General features: G+C 34.4%; 1 pseudogene; it reads right to left on the bottom strand.

Annotated features, from left to right (window-relative positions):
- Positions 1-18793: 18793 nt before the first annotated feature.
- Positions 18794-19747, bottom strand: LOC132415173 (14-3-3 protein theta pseudogene; annotated as a pseudogene).
- Between the last annotated feature and the right edge of the window lie 1318 nt (positions 19748-21065).

The following is a 21065-nucleotide window of genomic DNA, read 5'->3' as shown; positions in this document are numbered from 1 at the left end:
GGGCATGGCCCTCTGTTAATTCCCCTGGTAACCAATGAGCCAACCTGATTTCAATTCCCCCTGTAACTGATAAACACTCCCCACCCAGCAATGACTGCCTCCATCTGCCACACATGAGTTGGGTGTCACTCCAGGACCTTGCTTCAGATGTGTAAGATTCCCCCTATCCATTAAATCACTGATGTCTCTTTTGCTGACTCTGGGCTCTCTCTTTGGTCTCCAGGCTGGGTAAGTACAAGGCTTGCAGGCCTGCAGTGTGCAGCCCAACAATAACTCTTCGAAAAATACATGAAATTAAAGGAGTGAGGGAGATTTTATCTGAAAATATAAATTATTCTACACCTTGTGAAAAATCTTTGTAAAGAACTTTCAGGTAAACTCAAACATGATGATTTAATGACAGTTTCACTTTTATTGTAGTGTTAAAATTTTAAATAATATTTTATTATGTCTAAGAAAATTGTTGCTGATAGTGGAAGTGAAGGATGCATTTTTTTGTTTATGTAGATTTTGTTTTTACCTTGTCCTCATACAGGGGAAAATTAATTCTATAGTTATTAAACTTTACTCATGACTCAAATTTCTTACAAAGTTTCTGTTACTGTTCATACAGAGATTCATCCTTACCAATTTCCATTAGTTTCACTAACAGAAGAAATAATTTGCCTATAGAAAAATTCATTTATTCCCTAATCACACAGTCTGTGTTAAGTTTCAACATTATAAAACAAACACACCACCTACATTAAAAAAGAAAATAATATTTCATGAAAATGTTGAAAGTTCAGAGGTAGGGCAGACTTGAGGTTTGTTTTATACCAGTAGATCAGTGCTGTCACTAATGTTTTCTTGTTTTTTTTCCCTCTCCACTTGTCTGACTGGAATTAGTGGTATCTTCAAATTTCCTCTGGTAACAAAATGTCTGCTTGAGCTTCAGGAACTGCATGTTTCTCATCCAAGTTAAAAAAGAGCTCACCTTTCCTCTCCAACATCAAATAGAAGTGCTGATTTTCACTTTGATTGAATTAGCTTAAATCCTTTGTCCCTTTCCCCCAATATACACTATTACCTCTGGAATGTCGTGCACAATTTGGACATTTGGCTTCAGCCTGGTCTGCTTATCCATCTCTCAACTGTGACTAAGACACTAAAAGTACCCTTCTCATTTTATGCCAATCAATGCACATTTCTGGATTTGAGGGTAGAATAAATCCCTGCCCCCACCTCAAACCTCATGGCTAATACACAATGAAAGAAGGGAGGAATGACTCATGAATTTTAAGTGCAACTGCTCAGTCTAATTTCTAATATTACCTCAACCCTTCATTCCTGAATTAACTCACTTTGCTCAGAGTGCATGCTCCTCATTACATATTGCTGAATTTGATTTTATAATAGTTTGCTTTGGATTTTTGCATTCATGTTTGTGAGATTAGCCTGTAATTCATGAATTTCTGGTCAAATATCATGTTCTTTGGAAGACTTTTTCTATGACTGGTATTATGTCTTCTTTGAATGTTTATTAGAAGTCACTGATTAGCAACATATATAAATTTTCTTTGAGGGAAGGTATTTTCACTACTGATTGATTTTGTTTAGTAAAAGATTATTCAATTTTTTAATTCTGTTTTAAAGCAATTGTGCTAAATTATATTTTTCTAAGAACTTATCCATTTTGTTTACATTTTCATGTAAATTTCTTCATCCAAACTCCATTATTTTTTAAATTTATTTTTATTGAAGTATAGTTGATTTACAATGTTGTGTTAATTTCTGCTGCACAGCAAAGTGACTCAGTTATACACATATATACAATCTTTTTATATTATTTTCCATTATGGTTTATCTCAGGATACTGAATATAGTTCCCTGTGCTATACAGTAGGACCTTGTTGTTTACACATTCTATATGTAATAGTTTGCATCTACTAACCCCAAACTCCCAGTCCTCACCCCCCTCCCTGTTCTCTATATCTGTGAGTCTGTTTCTGTTTTACAGACAGGTTCATTTGTGCCATATTTTAGACTCCACATATAAGTGATATCATATGGTACTTGTCTTTGTCTTTCTGACTTACTTCACTTAGTATGATAATCTCTAGTTGCATCCATGCTGCTTTAAATGGCATTATTTCATTATTTTTTATGGCTGAGTAGTATTCCATTGTATATATGTATCACATCTTCTTTATCCATTCTTCTATTGATGGGCATGTAGGTTAGCTAATATAAATAGTGCCAGTATGAACATAGGGGTGCATGTATCTTTTTGAATTATAGTTATGTCTGGATAAATGCCTAGGAGTGGAATTGCTGGATCATATGGCCACTCTATTTTTAGTTTTTTTAAGGAATTTCCACTGTTTTCCAAAGTGGCTGCACCAGCTTTACATTCCCACCAACAGTGTAGGAGGGTTCCCTTTTCTCCACACCCTCTCCAGCATTTGTTGTTTGTAGACTTTTAAATGATGACCATTCTGACCTATGTGAGGTGGTACCTCATTGTAGTTTTGATTTGCAATTCTCTAATAATTAGTGATGTTGAGCATCTTTTCATGTGCCTATCGGCCATCTGTATGTCTTCTTTAGAGAAATGTCTAGTTAGGTCTTCTGCCCATTTTTTGATTCAGTTGTTTGTTTGATTGTTTGTTTGTTTGTTTTAATTGAGTTGTATGAGCTGTCTGTATATTTTGGAAATTAAGCCCTTGTCAGTCACATCATTTGCAAATATTTTCTCCCATTCTGTAGATTGCCTTATTGTTTTGTTATGGTTTCCTTTGCTGTGCAAAGCTTGTTAAGTTTTATTAGCTCCAATATGTTTATTTTTGTTTATTTTGTTTTTATTTCTATTGCCTTGGGAACTGACCTAGGAAAACACTGGGGCATTTTATGTCAGAGAATGTTTTGCCACCAGTCTCTTCTAGGAGCTTTATGGTGTCTTGTCTTACATTTAACACTTTAAGTCATTTTGAGTTTATGTTTATGCATGGTGTAAGAGTGTGTTCTAACTTCATTGATTTACATACATCTGTCCAACTTTCCCAGCACCACTTGCTGAAGAGACTGTCTTTCTCACATTTTTTATTCTTGCCTCCTTTGTCAAAGATTAATTGACCATAGGTGCATGGGTTTATTTCTGGGTTCTCCATTCTGTTTCACTGATCCCTATGTCTGTTTTTGTGCCAATACCACACTTCTGAAAATGTAGCTTTGCAGTATTGGCTGAAGTCTGGGAGAGATATGCCTCCTTCTTTGTTCTTTTCCCTCAGGATTGCTTTGACAATTCTGAGTCTTTTATTGTTCCACATAAATTTTAGGATTATTTGTTCTCATTCTGGGGAAAATGTCATGGGTAATTTGATAGGAATCACATTAAATCTGTAGATTGCTTTGAGTATTATTACCATTTTAACAATATTAATTCTTACAATCCAAGAGCATGGGGTATCTTTCCATTTCTTTGAATCATCTTTAATTTCCTTTATTAATGTTTTATTGTGCTCAGCATATAATTCTTTCACCTTCTTGTTCAGGTATATTCCAACATATTTTTTTGGTGCAATTTTAAAAGGTATTGTTTTCTTACATTCCTTTTCTGCTATTTCATGGTTAATGTAAAGAAATGCAACCAATTTCTGTATGCTAATCTTGTATCCTGCTACAGTGCTGAATTCATTTATCAGTTCTAGTAGTCTTTGTGTTGAGTCTTTAGGGTTTTCTATATATAGAAAGTATGATGTCATCTGCATATAATGAAAAATTTACCTCTTTCCTTACAATTTGGATAGGTTTTATTTCTTTTCCTTGTCTGATTGCTGTGGTTAGGTCTTCCAATACTATGTTGAATAAAAGTGGTGAGAGTGGGTATCCTTGTCATGTTCCAGATGTTAGTGGGAAGACTTTAGCTTTTTAATGTTGAGTATTATATTTGCTGTGTGTTTGTCATAAATAGTTTTTATTATATTGAGATATGTCCCCTCTATTCCCACTTTTGTGAGAGTTTCTATCATAAATTGATGTTGGATTTTGTCAGTTGCTTTTTCTGCATCTATTGAGATGATCGTGTGGTATTTATCTATTTGTTTTCTTTTTTTTGATGTGGTGACTGACTGTTCTGCATATGTTGAAACATCCTTGTGAACTTGGCGTGAATTCCACTTGGTTGTGGTGTATCATCTTCTTTATGTGTTGGGTTTGGCTTGTTAGTATTGTGTTGAGAATTCTTGCATCTATCTCCATCAAAGATATTGTCCTGTAATTTTCTTATTTGGTAGTATCTTTGTCTGGTTTTGGTATCAGTGTGATGTTGGCTTCATAAAATGTCTTTGGGAGTGTTCCCTCTTCTTCAAACTTCTGGAATAGTTTGAGAACAATCAGTATAATTTCTTCTTTGTATGTTTGGTAGAGTTCACCTGTGAAGCACTTGTCCTGGACTTTTGTTTGCAGGTAGTGTTTTGTTTTTGTTTTGTTTTCTTTAATTACAGATTGTATTTCACTTCTAGTGATAGATTTGTTCAAATTATCTATTTCTTGTTGATTCAATTATGGTGGGCTGTGTGTTTCTAGAAGTTGTCCATTTCTTCTAGGTTGTTGAATTTGTTGGCATATAATTGTTCATGGTATTCTTTTATAGTTTTTTGCATTTCTTCAGTATTGGTTGATATTTCTCCTTTTACATTTCTTATTTTGTTTATTTGTGTTTTCTGTCTTTTCTTGTTGGTGAGCCTGGCCAGAGGTCTGTCAATTTTGTTTACCTTTTCAAAAAGCAGCTCTTCGTTTTATTGATTTTTTTTTTCAATTTTTAGTCTCTATTTTATTTATTTCCTATCTGGTCTTTATACTTTCCTTCCTTCTGCTGACTTTAGGTTTTGTTTGTTGTTTGTCTAATTCTTTTAGGTAGTAGGCTAGGTTGTTTGTTTTAGATTTTCTTTTTTTTTTTTGAGGAAGACCTGTATCTCTATGAACTCCCCTCTAAACACTGCTTTTGCTGCATCCCATAGATTTTGTATGGTGTGTTTTCTTTGTCATTTGTCTCAAGTTATTTTTTAATTTCCATTTTGATTTCTTCATTGACCCATTAGTTTTTTAGTAGCATGTTGTTTTGTCTCCATGTAAACCTTTTTTTTTTCTAATTTCTTTTCCTGTGGTTAATTTCTAGTTTCATGCCATTGTGGTCAGAGAAGATGCTGGAAATAACTTCTATACTCTTATATTTGTTGACATTTGTTCTGTACCCTAATATGTGGTTAATCCTAGAAAATGTTTCATGTGCACTTGAAAGGAATGTGTAATCCAGTTTTTTGTTTTGTTGTATTTTGTTTATGTAAATGTCCTGAAAATTTCAACAAAATCTAACTGTTTTATTGCATCATCTAGTCTCTGTTGCCTTACTGATTTTCTGTCTAGAAGATCTGTTCTTTGATGTGAGTGGAGTGTTAAAGTCTCCTACTATCATTGTTTTACCATCAATTTCTCCCTTTATGTCTGTTAGTATTTGTTTTATGTATTTGGATGCATATATCTTGATAAGTATAAATTCCTCTTCTTGTATTGATACCTTTATCATTATATAGTGTCCATATTTATCTTTCTTTATGGTCTTTGCTTTAAAGTCTGTTTTGTCTGACTTGAGTATTGCAACCCCTATTTTCTTGGCATTTCCATTTGCATGAAATATCTTTATCCATCCTGTTCACTTTCATTCTATGTGTGTTCTTTGACCTAAAGTGGGTCTTTCATAGGCAGTATTTTGTAGGCTCTTGTTTTTTTATCCACTCTGCTACTCTTTGTCTTTTGATTGGAACATTTAGTCCACTGACACTTAAGATGATTATTGATAAATATGTATTTATTGCCATTTTAAACCTTGTTTTCCAGTTGATTCTGTGTTTCTTCTTTGTTCCTTTCTTTTTCTTTTTAATTTTCTTTTTGTGGTTTGATGATTTACTTTTAGTTTTGTATATTCTCTTTATGTTCTCTTCTTTTTGGTTTTTGTGAATTTATTTTATGTTTTTTATTTGTGGTTATCCTGTTTTTCAAGTACGTTAATGCTTTGCTATATCTACTTACTTTAGACTGAGTCATATAGGCTCAAACATGTTATAAAACAAAACAAAAGAGAAGAAAACAAAACAAAACAAAAACTATGTTTTCTTACTCCCTCCTCCACATTTTATGATTTTGGTGTCTTTTTTTTCATCTTCATGTTTATCCTTTTGCTGTGCCTTGTGTTTATCATCACTTCCACAAGTAGATCTTTTTTTCTTTTTGATTTGTATACTGGCTTATTTAAGTAATTTACTCTCCAATTGTGATTTTCACTTTCCTATGTATTCTTGCTTTTTTTTTTTTTTTCTATTTAGAGAAGACCTTTCAATATTTCTTTTAGGATTGGTTTAGTTTTCTTTTAGTTTTTGCTCGTCTGAGAAATTCTTTATCTCTCCTTCTATTCTAAATGATAATCTTGCTGGGTATAGTCTTCTAGGTTGCAGATTTTTCTCTTTCACGAGCTTGCACATATCTTGCCTCTCCCTTTTGGTCTGCAATATTTCTGTAGAGAGCTCAGCTGATAGACTTATGGGGGTTCCCTTGTAAAGAACTCTTTTTTTTTTCTCTTACTGTCTTTAGAATCCACTCTTTAACTTTTGCCACTTTTATTATAATATGTCTTGGTGTAGGTCTGTTTGGGTTCATCTTTTTTGGGACCTTCTGTGCTTCCTGTATCTGGATATCTATTTCCTTCTTTATACTTGGGAAGTTTTCAGCTATAATTTCTTCAAATACATTTCAATTCCCCTTTCTCTTTCTTCTCTTTCTGGAACCCCTATTATATGTAGATTGGCATGCTTTATATTATCCTATAAGTCTCTAATATTGCCTTCATTTTTTTTTTTCAATCTGGCTTTCTGTCTGCTGTTCTGATTGGGTGATTTCCATTACTGTATCTTCCAGATCATTTATTCATTCTTCTGCATTATTTATTCTGCTAGTCATTGCCTTTAGCTCAGCTTTTGTCTTGGCAAATGAGTTTCCTCAGTTTTCTTGGCTCCTCCATTACTTTTTTACAGTAATCTGCAGTTCTGTTGATAGCCTTTCTTCAATATTTTTATTACCTCCTTTTTGAACTTGGTGTCTATTAGACTGATGAGGTCTGTTTCATTGTTTGTTCCTTCAGGGGACTCCTCTTGGTCTTTTAACTGAGAATTGTTCCTCTGCTTCTTCATTTTATTTATACTTCTCTTATTCTGTGAGTTTAGGAGAAACAATTATCTACTGTAGTCTTGAAGGGGTATTTATATGTGAGATTGTCCCTGTGTAGCTTGTGTAGTTTTAATATTTTTGGCACAATGGCTGTTTGTAGTTTAGATGCTTGCTGCCTCTTTCCTTGACAGGTGCTGGTCATTATCCTCCTGCTAGGGGGTGTGCAAGAGTGTCAGTGAGTATGCTCCTCGGGCTTGCACTAGTGTAGGCAGCAACTGACACTGGCTCATAAGTCTTTTAGTAGTGGTGGAAACACATGCCCACCTCTGGAGCATACTATGGTGGCAGCAGCAGCTCACACCTGCCCCTGGATCTCATGTAGGCAGTTTCCTGTTGCTTGTGAGCTTGCATGGGGAAAGAGGCTCTTATGGTGGTCCCACCCCTCTCTTCACATGCCTCCCAACAATGGTGACTTGTCTTTCTGGCAGGCCCAGGCCCTTACATGTACACCCTCAGTTGCCACACTCTAGGCCCTTCATGCTGTCTCCACACAGCCAACCCATGTCCTCTCCCCAGGTCTGACCTCCAAACCTGAGCTTTAGCACCCAGCGCCAGCCCACACTGGCAGACAAGCATCTCAGACTGGGGAGTGCATAGTGGTTGTACTGACCATACGTGCAGGTACATTTCACCTTCCATAAACCAGTTGCTGCACCCTCCTCCAAGGTTCCAAAACTCCGTCTCCATCCAGGCTGATCTCCCTGCCAGTGAAGAAACTTTCCAGGGTGCAAGAACATTTCCTCCTTCACAGCTCCCTCCATGGGGCACAGGTCCCATCCCAATTCCTTTCTCTCTCTTTTTTATTTCCTTTTGTCCTATCTGGTTACATGGAGGCTTTCTTGACCTTTCAGAAGTCTGGGGTCTTCTGCCAGCGTTCAGTAGATGTTCTGTGTGAATCATTCCACATGTAGATGTATTTTTGATGTGTTTGTGGTAGGAGGTGAGCTCCATATCCTACTCCTCTGCCACCTTGATCACTCTCCCAAACTCCATTATTTTAATGTCTGTATCATTTGTTCTGTAGTTCCCTTTCTTATTCCTCATATTATCTACATGTACCATCTCTTTTTATTCATGAAGTTTGTTGATCATCTTTATTTTACATTTTTTTATTATTTAATTGATTTCAGTTTTATTCTTTATCATTCTTTCTTCTACTTTTTTTAATCTTTTTCTATCATTGCTGCAACAAATTACTACAAATTGCTTTTAAAAAGCACAAACATTATTTTACAGTTCTGGAGGTCAGAAGTCTGACACAAATCCCACCAGTCCAAAAGCAAGGAGTCCACAGTGCTGCAGTACTTTATGGAGGCTCTAGGAGAAAATCTTTTTCCTTTCCAGCATCTTGCATTTGTCCACATTCCTTGATTTGTGGCATTTGCCCTTCACCTTTAAAGTAAATAATGTTAGGTCAAATCCTTATATTGCATTACTCTGATCTCAGTTTCCTGCCTACCTCTTCCACTTTTAAGGACACTTATGAATATACTTGGCATACTCAGATAAAACAGGATCATTTTTCTATTTTAAGATCATCTGGTTAGCATGTATTTCCATCTGCAATATTAATTCCCTGGTGCTATACAACGTAACACATTCACAGGTTCTGGGGATTAGGATATAGATCTCTTTGGGAAGCCATTATTCTTCTTTTCACCTAATTTTTAAGTCTATTTTTACTATCATTTTGAAATAAATGTTTAACTTTTTAACTTTCAGCCTTCCATATATTCTAATTTATGCCTATAAACTGCATTCTCTAACTTTTAGTATATTGATTATGCATTACTATTCAGACCAAATATTCTCTCTGTTTTTCTCTCTCTCTTTTCTTTTATAACTCATGGATTACTTAGAAATATTTCTTAATTTATAGATACAAGAAGCTCTGTTAGTTATATTTTTGTAATTGGCATTAATTGCATTGTAGTGTAGTCAGAGAATATTTTATGAAAATTTTGTCATTTGAAAGTGTTCCAATTTGCTTGAAAATAATATCTATTTTGCAGTTATTTTTACAGTGTCTGAAGTGTTCCCATTGGGGCAGGTTAATGATATTTTTCAAATATGGAATATCCTTATTTAAACTTTTTCTATTTCACCAATTACTGAAAGAAATGTCTTTTTAAAGTCTTTTCCCCTAATTAAGCATTTGTCTACTTTCTACTAATAACTATCATTTTTTTTTCTTTTGAGAATATATTATTAGCTGCATGCCATTTAAAAACTGTTGTATCTTCATTAATTTTACTTTTTACATTATGGAATGATGCTATATATCTCTAGCAATTGAGATATTTTATCCGATTTATTTATCCAATAGATAGAGATAGATTACTCAGGTGGGCCTAATATAACCACAAGAGTCCTTCAGAGTGAAAGGAGTCAGAAGCAGAGGTCAAAGCAATGCACTGTGAGGATTTCACCTACCTTAAATTGTAAATTAAAGCCTACTTATTCTATTATTAATATAACCATACTAGCTTTATTTTTATTAGAATTTACTTGTATATGAAGTTTCATCTTATCCTTTCAAACTTTCTGAATTCATACATTGCCATTGAATCTCTTGTACATGGCTTATTGCTGTTATCCAGTCTGGTCATCTTCACATTTTCTTTCCTCAGGTTACTATGAATTATCAGTTCATGCCATCTAAAACACAGAACTATGTTATAGGAATAAAAAGTTACTCACTAAATAACTGAGAGATTTTAGGATTCAAATAGATTGAGAGGGTATAAATTTCAAGTTAACATTTTACTTGACTCTCTTAAGTTTACAAGGCTAGGCTTTTGTAGAAATGACAGTCTCAGAGGGAGATCTCACTCTTCTGTATTTGAAACTCTCTCCTGAGTCCAGTTTACTGTTTTCTTTTTCAGTGTACGTCTTCAAGCCTCTCAAATAGGTAGCTGCACACCTTTTTCTGGAAATACTTCTCTTCCCTCCCAAAGAGAGAACATCACAAGTTCTCAAGTTTTCCTTATATATTCATGGAAGACAACTCCTTGGGGAGATGGCAAAATCACAGTGCTGAGTTTTATGCCCATGAGGCTGCTTGGGGATGATCCAACTCCTGTTCAATCTTTCTTTTCAATTCCATCAAATAAATTACTTTTCCCAATAAAGTAAGCAATATTTATTTTCTCCTAGGAAAGACAATAAAACCTCAGGTTAAGCAAAATAATTCCCTTTTTAATTTGGCTTAGTTTACTGACTTTTGGCTATATTTCTTTGTTATTAAAAGACATTTGGTTATTTTCTCTTAGATGAACACACTTGAAATAACAACTAAAGAAGAGATGAAACAAACTATACTAAATCCAAATGGCTGCCTCTTTGTTACTTGAATTGTGAGGCAGGGGGAGGAATGTAATTTCTGTTTTATTTCTTTATCACACCATTCTGCTGCATAAAGATGAAAATGGGGATAACCACCTAGAGTGAGGAAATATTTTTTAATTGCATATTTTTTTCTTCATCACATACACATATATGCATACCAGAGGTCTAGAAAAATACTGCTTTTATTTATATATCTAAAACTGAATCCATACAACTTAGTGCCTCCTTGAAAGGCAAAGACTTCTGAATATATATAGCAATTACACACAGGTGTAAGGATGTTTGTAAGGTGACTATAAAAAATTTTCCCAAGGAGTTGGATATGTTTTTCCAATCACAAGCTTGGAAAAAATTGTGCATTATTGCTTTGATTAGCAAATAATACTTGTTTTTTAGAAGCAACTTACAGTTGAATTTATGGCTGACTTCTACCTAAATCCCGAATAAAGAAATATAGTTAATGAGGTATCATAGTTCTAATAATTATATAAAAATAAATATTGAGGAAACAAAATCCCATAGAATTGATCAGAAGATAGTCAGGTAAGCCAAGTGTTACACAGAAAAAAGTATTTTATTACATGTAATTTTATAAGGTATTTTTTTTAGAATAAGGCAATTTAATAAATGCCAAGATTAAATGGTTAGTGGAATCAGATCACTGGGGAACTGGTTAGAAAGCAAACTTCTTTTCCAATGCAAGAACAATTTTTTTTTCAGGGCCATATTTTAAACTCCAGATCCTATGTAAATATTTGTTTTAATAAAATTGTTCCTACTTGGTCTCAATATTTACACTAAGCTTTTTGCTCCCATGAGAAATATGTGTATCTATTATTGTGGATGTATCATATAAAGGAACCATTATATATCTTTTATTGCAAAGTATTTTGCATGCCCACCATGTGGAAAGCACTGAGAGGTCCAGTGAGGAATTTGTAGATGACTCTGCCTTCAAGGAGTTTTCAAAGGAATAGGAAAAATATGTGCTTATTTGAAAACGTCCATGGCTGGATTATAATCACCTGGGGAACTTATATAAAACCAAGAACCAAGCCCCATCCCTGACCAATTAAATCTGAATCTCTAAGGTTAGAGATGTAGGCATCATTAATTTTTTAACATATATTTTTAAGTAATTTGAGATGTTACATAAAAGTTTAAAAATATGACAATTTCCTTTAAACTTCACCTAATTTTCTTTAAATTTCTCTAAATGGTAACGTTTAACATAACCACTGAACACTATTCAAAACCCCCAAATTAACATTGCTCCAGTGCTATTAACTAGTATAGACATTTTGTTCAGATTTTATCAATTTGCCCAATAATGTTATTTTCTGGACCAGGATTAAATCCAGGATCACACAGTGAATTTAGTTATCATGTATCCTTAGTGTCTTTTAATTTGGAATAATTCTTCAGTCTTTATCTTTTACGGTCTTAATATTTTTGCAGAATGCTAGACAGCTATTTTGTAGAATGTCCCTCAGTTCAGTTTCCTGAAGATAATGTAAAGGGTTTTTAATTTATTTTTTATTAAAAACTTTATTTTCATAGAGCAAAACTAAGAAGAAGGTATAGAGATTTCCCATATATTGCCTGTTCCATATATACATAGCCTCCACAATTATCAAAGCCCCCATCAGAGGAAAACATTTGTTATGGTTAGTGAACCTACAATGACACACTATAATCACCCAAAATCTATAGTTTACATTGGGTTCACTCCTTGTGTTATACTTTCTATAGGTTTGGACAAATATATAATGAAATGTATCCAACATTAAAGCATCATACAGAGTATTTCACTGCCCTAAAAATCCTCTGTGGTCTGGTTTTTCATCTATCTCACTCCTCTAACACCTGGCAACGACTCATGTTTCTATTGTTTTCATAATTTTGTCTTTTCCAGAATGTCATATTTTGATAGAAATTGCATTGAACCTGTAGATTGCCTTGGGTAATATGTTCATTTTAACAGCATTAATTCTTCTAATCCATGAGTACAGTATAGCTTAATTTGTTGTGTTGTCTTTAATTTTTTTTTTCATCAATGTTTTATGGTTTTCTAAGTATAGCTCTTTTAACTCCTTGGTTATATTTATCCCTAGGTATTTTATTCTTTTTGATGGGATTGTTTTCTTAATTTCTCTTTCTGATAGTTTGTTATTAGTATGTAGAAACACAATAGATTTCTGTATATTAATTTGTAACCTGTAAATGTACTGAATTCATTTGGTAATTATATTTTTTTGGTGGCATTATTAAGATTTTAAATATATAACATCATGCCACCTGCAGATAGTTTTACTTCTTCCTTTCCAATTTGGGTTTCTTTTATTTCTTTTTATCGTTTGTTGTAGCTTTGATTTCCAGAACTATGTTGAATAAAAGTGGTAAGAGTGGGCATCCTTGCCTTGTTTTTTATCTTAGAGGAAATGTTTTCAGGTTTTCACTATGGAGTATGATGTTGGCTGTAAGTTTTTCATATACAGCCTTTATTATGTTGAGGTATTTTCCCTCTATATTTACCTTGTTGAGAGTTTTTATCATAAATGGCTGTTGAATTTTGTCAAAAGCCTTTTCTGTCTATTGAGATGATCATATGACTTTTATTTTTCAAGTTGTTAATGTGGTGTATCGTACTGATTGATTTGCAGATATTGAACTTTCCTTGCATCTCTGGGATAATTCCCACTACCTCATTGTGTATGTTCCCTTTAATGTATTGTTGAATTCAGTTTGCTAATATTCTGTTGAAGATTTTTTCATATATGTTCATCAATAATATTGGCCTGTATTTGTTTGTGTGTGTATGGTGTCTTTGTCTGATTTTGGTATCAGGTTATACCGATACTCATTTTAGGCTTGTAAAATGAGTTCAAAAGCATGCCTTCCTCTTAACTTTTTTTGTAATAGTTGGAGAAGGATAGGTGTTAACTATTCTTTAATTAAAAAAAAATTTGGAACATAGTTGATTTACAATGTTGTGTTAGTTTCAGTTGTACAGCAAAGTGAATGAATTTTACATATACAGATATCCACTTTTTTTTTTTTTTAGATTCTTTTCCCATATAGGCCATTACAGAGTACTGACCAGAGTTCCTCGTGCTATACAGCAGGTTCTTAGTAGTTATCTATTTTATATATAGTAGTGTGTAACTATATACAAAACCTTCTGTTTTGTAAATAAGTTCACTTGTACCTTTTTTTTTTTTTAGATTCCATATATAAGCGATATCACATGATATTTCTTCTTCTCTGTCTGACCTACTTCACTCATAAAGACAATCTCTAGGTCCAACCATGTTGCTGCAAATGGCATTATTTTGCTCTCTTTTATGGCTGAGTAATATTCTATTGTATATATGTACTGCATCTTCTTTATCCATTCCCCTGTTGATGGACATTTAGGTTGCTTCCATGTTCTGGCTATTGTAAATAATGCTGCAATGAACATTGAGGTACATGTATGTTTCTGAATTATGGTTTTCTCTGGGTATAACCCAGGAGTAGGATTGCTCTGTCATATGGTAGTTAAATTTTTAGTTTTTTAAGGAAACTCCATACTGTTCTCCATCGTGGCTGTACCAATTTACATTCCCACCAACAATGTAGGAGGGTTCCCTGCTCTCCATACCCTCTCCATCATTTATTTGTAGATTTTTTGATGATGGCCATTCTGACCTGTGTGAAGTAATACCTCATTGTAGTTTTGATTTGTATTTCCCTAATAATTAGTGATGTTAAGCATTTTTTTCATGTGTTTTTTGGCCATCTGTATGTCTTCTTTGGAGAAATATCTATTTAGATCTTCTGCCCATTTTTTGATTATTTGTTTTTTTGATATTGAGCTGCATAAGCTGTTTGTATATTTTGGAGATTAATCCCTTGTTGGTAGCTTCATTTGCAAATATTTTCTCCCATTCTAAGGGTTCTCTTGTTTTGTCTATGGTTTCCTTTGTTGTTTAAAAGGTTTTAAGTTTCTCTAGGTCCCATTTGTTTATTTTTGTTTTTATTTTCATTACTCTAGGAGGTGGATCAATAAAGATCTTGTTGTGATTTATGTCAAAAAAATAAAAAATCCTAGCAAACAAAAGTCTAGGAACAGACATCTTTACAGGTGAATTTCATAAAGAATAGTTAGCACCTATCTATTTTGCTGGGATTTTTTGTTGTTGTTGTTGTTACTGGTTCAATTTTATTATTGGTAATTGGTCTGCTCATAAAAGAATCAGCTTTTTGTTTTGTTGAATTCTATGTACAATTTTATTGATTTATTCTCTAATCCTTAGGATTTTTTAATTTAATATGCTCTTATTTTTCTAATTTTCTAAGGTGAAAACTCAGATTATTGATTTTAGATTTTTCTTCCTTTTTGATATTTACATTCAGTGCTATAAATTTCCCGCTGAGCTCTGCTTTTTTGCTGCATGCCACAAATTTTGCTTTTATGTTTTCATTTTCATTTAGTTCAAAATTATTTTTTTAATCTCTTGAGATTTCTGTTTTGACCCTTGTGCTATTTAGGATGGTGTTATTTAGTCTCTAAGTATTTTTGGATTTTCCAGTTATCTTTCTGTTATTGATTTCTAGTTTAATTCCACTGTGGTTTGAGAGCAGGTATTATGATTTCTCCTCTTATAATTTGTTAAGGTGTATTTTATTGCCCAGACTGTGGTTTACCTTGGTGAATATTCCATTTGAGCTTGAGGAAAATGTGTATTCTGCTGTTTTGGGATAAAGTAGTCTATACATGTCAATTATATCTAGTTGATTGATGGTGTTGTTGAGTTCAGCTATGTCCTTATTAATTTTCTGCGGGCTAGATCTGTCCATTTCTGCTACAGGGATATTGATGTTTCCAACTATGAATAGTGGATACATTTATTTCTTCTTGCAGTTCTATTAGTTTTTGCCTCATGTAGTTTGATGCTCCGTTGTAGATCTTGAAGATCATTATGTCTCCTTGGAGAATTGACCCCTTTATCATTTTGTAATACTTGTCTTTTTCCCTAATAACCTTCCTTGTTTTGAATCTACTCTGAAATTAATACAGCTACCCTTGCTTTTTTTGACTTGTGTTAGCATGGCATGCTTTTCTCCATCTGTTTATTTTTAATATATATGTCTTTATATCCAAAGCAAGTTTCTTGTAAACAACATATATAGTTGGGTTTTGCTTTTTGATCCACTGTGACAATCTCTATCTTTTAATTGGTGCACTAAGGCCATTAACTTTCAAAGTGATTATTGATATAGTTGGATTAATAGTTACTATATTTGCTACTGTTCCTATTTGTTGCCCTTGTTCTTTACTCCTACTTATGTCTTTTTTTTTTGCATTTTGTGGTTTTAATTGAGCATTTTAAAATAATTTTATCATCTCTTTTTCTCAACATATCCGTTATACTTCTCCCCCCACCTTTATTTTTATTTTACTTTATTTTTTTAGTGGTTGTCCTCAAGTTCACAATATACACTTTCAACTAATCCAAGTTCACTTTCAAATAACACAATACCACTTCACAGATAGTGTGAATATCTTATAACAAAACATTTCTGATTCCACCTCTTTCATTCTTTATATAATTTCTGTCATTTACTTCACATACATAAAAACATACATCTGTGGTTTGATTTCTGATAATAATTTGGGGAAATTGTCAGTCATTATTGTTTCAAATATTTCACTGTTCTTTTCTTTATTCTTCTGCTGTTATTGCTGTTATATCATGTATGTTACACCTTTTTTTTTTACTTGTCCTGTAGTCCTCGGATATTCTATTCTTTGTTTTTCAGTCTTTATTCTCTTTTCAGTTTTGGAGTTTTCTACTGAAATCTCCTCAAGCTCATAGGTTCTTTCCTCAGTGGTGTCCACTCTACTAATAAGACCATCAAATGCTTTTTTCATTTCTGTTGCAGTGTTTTTGGTCTCTAGCATTTCCTTTTAGTTCTTTCTTAGGATTTCCATCTCTCTGTTTACTTTGCCTATCTGTTCTTGCATGATGTCTACTTTATCCAGCAGAGCCCTTAGCATACTCTTCATAGTTGTTTTAAATTCCTGATCTGGTAATTCCAACATTTCTGTTATGTCTGATTCCAATGCTTGCTCTATCTCTTCAAATTATATTTTATATCTTTTAGTATGCCTTGTAACTTTTTTCTTCATAGCCAGATATGATGTTCCTGGGTAAAGTGAACTACTATAAATAAGCCTTTAGAAATGTGTTGGTAAGTTTTGAGGGGAAAGGAGCATTCTATAGTCCCAGAATTAAGTCTCAGTCTTTTAATGAGGTTATGCACTGGACTCTGATTTCCACAAGTGTGTCTCAGTGTTTTATCCCCCCTCAGATAGGACAGGAGGGCTAGAGTGGGTTGCAGTTGGTTATTTCCCTTCTCTCATGTGGAAGGCTAGAGCTCACTGGAGTTGTATATTTCACTCACCAGAGGTCAATTAGATTTCTATAAAACCCCAGCAGGTTAGGTTCTGTCTAACTAGTTTTCCCTGCTGGCAGGCCTTGATAAGAACAGAGTACTCTAGAGTATTTCATAATGGTTCTTTTTCTGGAAATAGAAAACATGAAGGGGTTTCCCTCACTTATTGTGAGATCCTGGTGAAGCTCTTGAATGTAAGTCTCACAAAATTTGGGGGCTTCCCTATGCCTGGGACTCCCTAGAATTTTTTTTAACCTCTCAGAGTTGCCCACACTGAGTCTCCAGCAATTCATCAATTACACTTTAGTGTTTCCTTTGCTAGCCCTGGTTTCCATGACAGTTTCCATTTGTGAGTCTCTGTTCCAATAAGCCACGACTCCCTGTATTTGTTTATCCCCTCCAAGCTCGGGGGCAGCAGTTTACTCTATGTCCTTCCTTGTCTTATAGATTTGAGGAGATTTATTGATTTTTCTGTCTGTTCAGCTTTCTATTTGTTGTTAGAGAAGAGTGGGAACTCATAACTGCTTACATTCTTAATTAAAGGCTATTTTCTTTTAATATCACCCAATTAATACTATGTTCTACTCAGTGTATCATATGAGGAGGCACATGATGACAATTTGTCTCATTATTGGTAATGTTAATTTTTAAAGTGGTGTCTCACAGCTTTCTCTACTGTAAAAATACTATTCTTCCTTTATAATTAATAAGTAGTATTGTGGTGAGATATTTGAGATGATGTAAATATCCTGATTTTCATTATACCTTTGCCTATTGATTTTAGTGTATGTTGACACAATAAATTATTACTCTGGTATTTGCCAAAGGGTGATTTTTTTTTTTTTTGGTTTATAAAATGTAATTTTATTTTATGTTACTCTGTTGTTACATAGGGCATAACATTTTCACAAGGCCTTTTTGGGACTACAGTCGATGATTATTAGCAACATACAATAGTGGTCCAACTCTCTAACAATCACTAGACAAACTGGACACCCTCTCACATGTGCACAAATCTGCCTGGAAAAGTACTAAAGTTTTAGACTTGGACTTGTGTATTTTATTTCCCCTTTCTAGTGTATTAAGAAATGACATGCACTTTCATTTGCCAAAAGCAATGCTTGTATTCTGGCAGCAACATGCTACTTCTATTACATAGTAAAGTGAATACCAGAACTACAAAGGCAGGAGGTGTAAGTGAATTTTTATTGGGAAGGGAAGTTTTCAACTTAAACAGCAGCAAATGAAGAATGAATGAGGAAACTCCCTGTTGTCACAGATATGCAAGACCTCCATCATATATGATACAGGAGGCATTTTAATTTGTGACCTCCAGCCTCAGAATGTCAACTGCTTTTCCATTCAATCTAATACTTCTGGTTTCCTACCAAAAAGGAATATATTAAGAGGATGGAAAAGTTGCTTTACTGAAAGAAAACCCCCAAAGAAGAGTTAAGGGAGGGAATGTAGAAATCAGGAAGTTATGCAGAACACTCTTTAAACTGTAATTAACTACATTTTCATATCTTCACAGTAATACAAAACACAGTCACTTGCAGAACTGGTTCAGATTACTTAAATACCAGATACATTTTTAGTCCTCTACATAAGTGTTTGGAAGTTACTTATGTTTATATGAAATGAAGCTATTAATACTTTTCTACAGCAGTAACTGCACACCAGAAAGGCCAAGACAAACACAAATCAAGGAATGGAGTTTTCCCAAAGCTGTGGTGTGAAAAGACTATAAACAGTTGATCCCATACACATGAATGGGTTTCTTTGCTATATGAAATCCAAATGGAATAAGGAATGGAGATGAGTAAAAAGGTTTCTTGAGGGGAAGAAGGATGACACCCTGTATGCATTTAGTTCTCTGCCTCTCTGCCGCATCACATTCTTCTCCTGCACTGTCTGATGTCCATAATGTTAGGTTGTCTCTAAGCAACTGCATGATGAGGGTGCTGTCTTTGTATGAGTCTTCATTCAGTGTATCAAGTTCTGCAATGGCCTTATCAAAAGCTGTTTTAGCCAGTGTGCAGGCAAGTTCTGGGTTATTAAGGATCTCATAGTAAAATACAGAAAAGTTAAGAGCCAACACCAGGCGGATTGGGTGTGTGGGTTGCATCTCTTTCTTGCTTATATCAAAAGCCTCTTGGTAAGCTCCTTGGGAATTATCTATCGTTTGTTTCCGATCATCACCACAAGCAACTTCAGCAAGGTACCGGAAGTAATCTCCCTTCATCTTCAGATAGAAGCTCTTACTCTCTGGATTGTTTGCATTGGCTATTAAATACTTATCCAACAATTCCAGAACCGTGGTGCAGATGGACGGCAGTTCGGACTCCACTTTCTCCCGATAGTCCTTAATCAGCTGCAGCTCCTTGTCAGAGGTGTCGGTCTTCTGCTTGATGCTCGAGATGACCCTCCAGGCGGACCTGCGGCCCCCGCCCACGTTCTTGTAGGCCACCGAGAGCAGGTTGTGCTCCTCGTTGGACAGCTCGGAGCCCTGCTCCGTCACGACCTTCATGCAGGCGGCCATGTCATCGTAGCGCTCAGCCTGCTCGGCCAGCTTGGCCTTCTGGATCAGCTCCGTCTTCTCCATGGGGCCGGGGACAGGACAGCGAGGGTGAGCACTGACCCGGATGCCGAGGAGGAGTGCGGAGGGCCTTCATGTCTCCGCGGCCGCGGCGCAAGTCCCACCACTTTGATCCGCCTTTGGCTTTAGCTGAGGACCCTCCCGTCTCCCCAAAGGGTGATTTTGTATTCCATTCATTCATTCTACATTTAATTGGAATGTTATGTAAGAAATAATTATCCATTTATTTCATTTATGTGTTTATTCTACTATTATTTATATCAATATGGCCTCATGGATATTTGTTTTCTTCTGTGGATTATAATTCAATATTATATTATTTATTTTTTGCCTAATTGTCCCATATTTTGGCATTGAGAGCCCCTTCAAATGACATATGGTACATAGCCTCTTCATTAACAGTAATGAAGAGGAGAAAAAGAGAATACAAAAGACCATTATAGAAAAACAGTGAGAGCCAGAAAAAAAGAACACTTCTGTGGGATCTCCAGGAATGTGTAAAATTAGCTATGTACAGTAGTTCCATTCCCCACCCCCTCAACTGCGGGAGATTTGTTCTAAGTCCCTCCACCATGGTTACCAAAATCCATTGGGCTCAAGTCCCTTATATAAAGCAGCATAGTACAGTTGGCCCCCTCTACTCACAGATTCTGCTTCCTGGGATAGGGAGTGCCAACTGTATAGTGCTTACATCAAAGAAAAGTACTTGATCTGGGAAGAGATGGAGGTGAATAAAAATCATACAAAAATAGCATTATGCAATATTTCCCAATAATCCAAAGATTATATGATGATATAAATAATTGGAGAGAAAAAGATATATTGATGGTGTTCAGAATTATAAAATTTTAAGTTTCTTTATGATTCTTGAGTAAAAATATAATTATCTTTCAATTAATTTCTGGGTATTCAATTGTTTTCTGGGTATATTTCTTTAATCCACCAACTGACTAATACAGGAAGACTTCTTATAGGAATGAAAGCAAATAAAATAAAGTGATCACAATGAATTCTATTATCATTGTAAACCTAGATTATATAAATTAATCTGTTTTCACTATCATTTCATTACTATCCTTATTGTGATTTTTAATTTTCTTATATTTTAAAAATATCAGTCTAGAATGCATAAATATCAGTCTAATTCAAATTTCCCACTCCCCCATAACCTCCAAGGAGTAATTTGTGAAAGAACCTGAAGACAGCCAGGATTTGGAAGTTAGTAAATTGTTAAGTTTGTCATGTATGAATTTCTCAAACCCTGTTTCTTAAGCTAGAGGGAAAAAACGTATCACATGTGATGTATAAGAATTAGTCAACAGAAAGTGGCTTTTAAAAAATGCAAAGTGCTTGCCTATCCTTACCCAGCACTTCTCCTCCAAGTCCCTACTAAAATTGAGCTAAGAATAATTTGTTA

Source organism: Delphinus delphis, chromosome 19 (assembly GCF_949987515.2).
Source record: "Delphinus delphis chromosome 19, mDelDel1.2, whole genome shotgun sequence".
Taxonomy (NCBI): Eukaryota; Metazoa; Chordata; class Mammalia; order Artiodactyla; family Delphinidae; genus Delphinus; species Delphinus delphis.
The sequence above is the reverse complement of the archived record's forward strand: the minus strand, read 5'-3'. Positions and strand labels throughout refer to the sequence as shown.